This window comes from Dendropsophus ebraccatus, chromosome 2 (assembly GCF_027789765.1).
Source record: "Dendropsophus ebraccatus isolate aDenEbr1 chromosome 2, aDenEbr1.pat, whole genome shotgun sequence".
NCBI lineage: Eukaryota > Metazoa > Chordata > Amphibia > Anura > Hylidae > Dendropsophus > Dendropsophus ebraccatus.
Genome location: NC_091455.1, coordinates 40539576 through 40545584, shown reverse-complemented (window position 1 = coordinate 40545584; position 6009 = coordinate 40539576). Strand labels below are relative to the sequence as shown.

Here is a 6009-nt window from a genome sequence, read left to right as displayed (position 1 = left end):
ACAATACTTATTGTTGATCAGTTACTCTTCAATCTAGAATTACAAGAATAACTATACTGTACGTTATATTATCCCAGAAGCCTTAATCACAGGGGATCCTACTCACAAACTGGCCTAATAATGGGAACTAGAAGTGCATACAAAAGAAATAACCTGTCATATCCTATTGATAACATGTCCTTTAATGCATGTGCAATATAAACTAATATTACAATACGATTTCAAGGTGGACATGCATATATTCTATATACATGGGGGGGTGAGCTCTCACAATCTTTATCTCTGATGGGTCCATAAAGTTATGGAGGGATATAGAGTATAATGTGTATTTGCAGCATTGTCTAATAAAGAGGACTTTCTGCTGTAAAACCAATTTGTTGCTGCTAATATGTAACTTCATCGCACAAGAAGATGTGACATAACAAGTGTCAACATACATAATGTTACTTAATGTGACTTAAATAAATAAGAGCAGCCTTCCTTATCTGGTAGTCCTACACAATACATTTATTTCATTATCAGCCAATTATTTAAATAGTCGCCATGTAAGGCTAAGTTCAAACAGCGTAAATTTTCTATTAATTACGGCCGTTGTTGCTGATTTACACTTTGCACTGCAGTCAATGGAATCCCGGCCAGAGTGTATACACATAGTATACGCTCTGGCTGGGATCCCTAGTGGCCACAGGAAAAACTGACATGTCAGTTTTGTGCAGCCGCTATTTTGTGCAGCCGCTATTCATTGAATAGCCTCCACACAGAACTGTCAGTTCACACAATGGAAAGTCCAGCTCTGGCCGCGCTTTCCATTGTGTGCTATGGTGAATTGGGATGCGAGTGCACTGGGTACTGCAGTATCGGCTGGGATGACCTTCACTGACAGTGCCGGGGTCACGGAACTGCCAGTGTTCTACAGCGTGTGAACCCGACCTAATAGTACATTTCCCCTGCAGGCTCCACTGAGTGAAATTTGAAGGGCTACAGGACAAAACTTTTCCCAGCAAGATCAGCTGATTGCTGGGATAAAAGTCGAAATTTTTACACACAGCTAACAGGGAACAACCAACATCTTTTGCCACACTCCATGCTGGATTTCCATCTTGAAAAAGTTTTGCAATCTTTTCCATCATCTCTAAGTGCTTTTGGGAAAAATGAACAAGTCCTGCAGCACTGCTTGCTATAAGAAATGTAGGTGCAGAGCAGTCAGCACTTAGGACCACAAGTACCAGACATACATATAAGCAGAAAAAACGCAGCACCCAAATCTGTTTATAACCACTTTGGTGAAAATGTATTAAACCTTGTTCAAAACGTATTTATCATTTCAAGATATGCTACCTGTTCAAGTGCACGCCGGAGTTCTTCTGAGAACCTAGAAGGTTAGGTTCACACAATGATTTTGAACGGCCGTTATTATAAGTATTATAAGCTCTTGTTTAACATACTTGGGCGGCCGTCATTGCAATCAACTCTGCTGCTGGAGGGAATCGGTATCTGGCATGTATCTGCATCGGTAGCGCATCTTGAGCGCTGCCACCTGCTTAACATTATTGTTGCCCTTTAATGACGCTAACACAAATTTTATACATTGTGTGGCCAATGGCCGTTGTTTCCATAGACATCAATGGAAATCCTCGAAGACTAAAAATCAAAATGGTGGCCATTATTTTACACTTTTTGAACATAGCAAAGGAGGGAAGTTTGTTAATTAAATGTTTTTGCAAATATATTCAACTTGACGAGTCCTACAAGTATAACTAAATTAGTTGAGATGGGAATACCCCTTTTTTGTCTGACGTTTTTGGATCTGGCATTGCATCTATATTGTTCTGTTTACTACATCTATGTATCAAAATTCAGATCTTCTACAATCAGAAATGTGTTTCAGTAGCCGCTTTGTATTGTTGGTAAGTCTTGAGTTGTCAGCACCCATACAAGTGATATGAAAACTAAACGTGATGTGTTAGCCATGCGTGTTGGAGAACTGTCAGATCAAACTGGAGCTAGACAGCTGTGATGAGATAAAAGCACTATCAGGCAAGGTTATTTATGGAAATTCCATGTGTCCATCCATAACCAATAACTTTCTACTCTCTTCATTGAGTTACTCATTCTTTCTGCCTATGGCATTTACTATCTCTTTTTATGTAGATAATGAACTCATTATAGTATACTCAAAACTAAATCTCTATGGCTCGCCTTGTCACGTGCACCTTATGCCCATTCAGGACTGTGTTCATAGGGAATATGCTACACTCCATTTGTGTTTAAATATGTATTGCCAATCATAATAGCTTTCATGGTCATTACACATTTCCCTGTACAATCCTTTTTTTATGTTTACTGTGGAAAAGTCCAAACCTCTTTGCAAGAGTTAAAGGGGTTATCCATGATCAGAAAAAAAAGCTACTTTCTTGCAAACAAAAAACAGCACCACTCCTGTCCTCAGGTTGTGTGTGGGGTTGCAATTGGTCTTCATTCACTTCATTGGAACTAACCTGCTAAGCCCAACCCAAAGTGAGGACAGCAGAGGGGCTGTTTCTGGAAAAAAAAAGTGGTCATATTTTTCTAAGCCCTTTAAGGGTAAAGGATTCACTGTCAAATCCATTATTGACCCAGTGAATCCACATCTCTGGTTTGCCACCATCACAGTCTTGGGGAAGTCATCAGAGGTTGTCCTTTTAATTTAAAGGGCTTACATAGTATGTACCTATGGACATCACCACATCAAGTGAATGATGTACTTCTAGATGGTGAGAAAGAGGAGTAGCTTTTAGGGCCTGGGCCCCATACTCAAAAGCAACATGCAGACGTATCCCGCCTGGGTGAGCTATGAGGGATGGCGCTCCAGATTGTGAACCAGTTTGGAGCATCCGCGCGTATTAACCTGTCCAGCGTTTCCTCTCCCACCACCATGTCTGCCTCCGCCACTGTGAAGCAGGAGCCAACAATGGCCAACAGTACTCCAGGTAACAAAGTATCTGGAGCAGCAGCAGGAGGACGTGCAAGTCTTGATGCCGAACAGGTTCTAACTAAAAAGAAGCTTAATGATTTGGTACGAGAAGTGGATCCAAATGAACAGTAAGATGAGGATGTGGAAGAGATGCTTCTTCAGATCACAGATGAGTGTGGGGTCTGCAGCCTGCCAACTGGCCCGACACCGTAAATCGAACACACTTGAAGTTAATCACATTCAGCTACATCTAAAGAGACAATGGGAAATGTGGGTTCCTGGATTCGGATCAGAAGAGATCAGGCCTAGAGATGAGCGAACCGGGTTCGGGTTCGAGTCCTTCGGAACCCGAACGTTCGGTATTTGATTAGCTGGAGCTGCTGAACTTGGATAAAGCTCTAAGGTTGTCTGGAAAACATGGACACAGCCAATGACTATATCCATGTTTTCCACATAGCCTTAGGGCTTTATCCAACTTCAGCAGCCACCGCTAATCAAATGCTGAAAGTTCGGGTTCGGATGGACTCAAGTATGCTCCAGGTTCGCTCATCTCTAATCAGGCCCCATACAAAAGTATGTACAACTAAGGTTCATATACAGAGAATGGCTTTAATAAACAAAACTCAGAAGAAGTAGACTACCCAGCTGTAATGCCCACACTCCTCATATGACTCCTTTGTCCTACAGAAACTAGAGCAGACACAACTTCTTCAAGGAAGAGCCTAACTTTGGAGATGAATCTACACATCTAGTAATGCGGACTTGGCTTTATATTAGTCCTGCATTACAAAATCCCCTGGCAGGGAATGTGTTAAAAGGAAACTCTAACCTACTCTAACCTACTGATAGTCCCCTATTGCGCACAAGGTGGAAGGTATGTCTCTTACCTTTCTCCTCGGCACCGTTCCTGTGCTGTTAGTAGAGTAATCCTTGGTCCGGAGCACTGTTAGGAGCACTGCCCCACCTCCATAGCACCGGGCCGGCCCGCTTCTTCTAATGATAATCAATGGAGCGGACAGGCCGGATTGGTGCTCTAAGGGCGGAGCAGTGCTCCTAACAGTTCTCCGGACTGAGGATTACACTGCTAACAGCACAGGAACGGCACTGAGGAGGAAGGTAAGAGATACCTCCCTCCTTGGCGCTCCATGTGCAAGAAGGGGCTACCAGCAGGTTCTATTGGATGAACCTGCTGATAGTTCCTTTTTAAATTGTCATTACCTTTTCTATATATAAAAGACAGGGGCTTGTTTGATAAAAGATTATTAATGTTATTCTGAAAAAAGACATATCTTTTATCACTACATCAAAAGAAAGTTAATATATAAATTATCAGTTTATTGTACAATCTACCCCGATAATTTCATTTATAAGCTGCAATTAAACTATGCCGAAAGAACCTGGTAACTAAGAAAGAGGAAGTTTCTCATCTTATGAAAGGCTTTAAAAAACGATTTATGATATTTTACAGCTTTTGACTGTATGCAAAGTGCACTGTCACTCATTATGTATGACCTACATCTTTAGTATAATATTCTGTGCTCCACCGACTATCATAGGTATGATGCTAAGTCACAAGCAAACTTGAATGTGTTTCCTAATACCCAAGTTAGGGGAAATCATTGAGGTAAATATAGAGCGATAAGTGTTAGCCATTGAACCACCATAGACCCTCAGAGATATTAGATAAAACCTATACTAGACTGATTCCTTTATTAGATATATAATATTGTAATATATTATTATTATTATTATTATTATTATTATTTTATTTATTTTTTACATTAAGTCGCAGCACTAAATGGAAACATAGCCCCTCTGTTGCTGCCAATGGTTGTGTTGGGAACTGCAGGGCTGCTGAAGCCCTAGTAAGGGCACAGTTACATATTGCTAGTGCTTCTACATGTAGTGTTAGGGATACTAAGCCTCCCTTAATGTCTAATCTATTGCATGTTAGAATTAGAATAGACAGTACAGTTGGTTAAGATTTCTATATCAGTAGCACTACAGCTCTATGACCACAGGCTGCTTCACCAAGTCTAATGCCTATTCTAATGCTATTGTCTATTGTAATGCATGTAAGACATCAGGGGAAGCTCAATATCGCTAAAACTAGTAGTATATAACTATGCTCGGATTAGGGCTTGAGCAGCCCTGCAGTTCTTGAAACAGTCATTGGTGGCAGCAGAATGTCAAATGTTAAAAACTGTTTTCTATTCACCGAAATACCACTTTAGACCCTTCATCACCCTAGAAAACCAGAGGTGTTAGATATTAACTGCAGGTATATTTTAGGAATACAATCACTAACTTTTTAGCCACCCTATGTAAAATGTGTAATATAGTACATGTGAAACGTTGCTATCTTCATTTTGGGCACAGATGTACTATGAGAAATCCTGCTTTTGCACCTATATACAACATGCATTGATCTTTTGATATATTGTACATACAGTAGGTGCAAAAGCGGCACAGTGCATCAGTGCCCAAAATGAAGATAGCAAAGTTCCACATGTACTATAATTCATATTTTACATAGGGCATCTAAAGGGTTAGCTACTGGCCACCTATTTTTGACAGTATTTGTGTCTATGGGGACCAGGTATTAAATATTAAATGCATCACTCCAAGGCGAAGACATTGCTTACAATAGCCACCTAAGGTGCTGCAGTAGTAAAGCAAAATAAAAAATAAAAAAAGTCTTTTAAAGCGACTCTGTAACCACAATCTGGCTCCCCAAACCACTCGTACGTTTGGATAGCTGCTTTTAATCCAAGATCTGTCCTGGGGTCCATTAGGCAGGTGATGCAGTTATTGTCCTAAAAAACTGCTTTTAAACTTGCAGCCCTTTGTCAGATTGGCGTGGCCTAGAGTCTCTATGCCCTAGGCCTGCACCACCTCTCTGTCCCTTCTCCCCACCCTCTTCCTTATTAGTAATGCAACTTGGCAGGATTTCTCCCATTCATCACCTGTCTGAACACTGCACATGTGCTGGATAGTTAAGTCCCCTGTGCAGTGTTCAGACAAGTGATGATTAGGAGAAATCCTGCCCTGGATGA

The 6009-nt window shown here is 40.9% G+C and overlaps 1 pseudogene; it reads left to right on the top strand.

Annotated features, from left to right (window-relative positions):
- Positions 1–1877: 1877 nt before the first annotated feature.
- Positions 1878–3589, top strand: LOC138784123 (transcription initiation factor TFIID subunit 12-like; annotated as a pseudogene).
- Positions 3590–6009: the final 2420 nt, after the last annotated feature.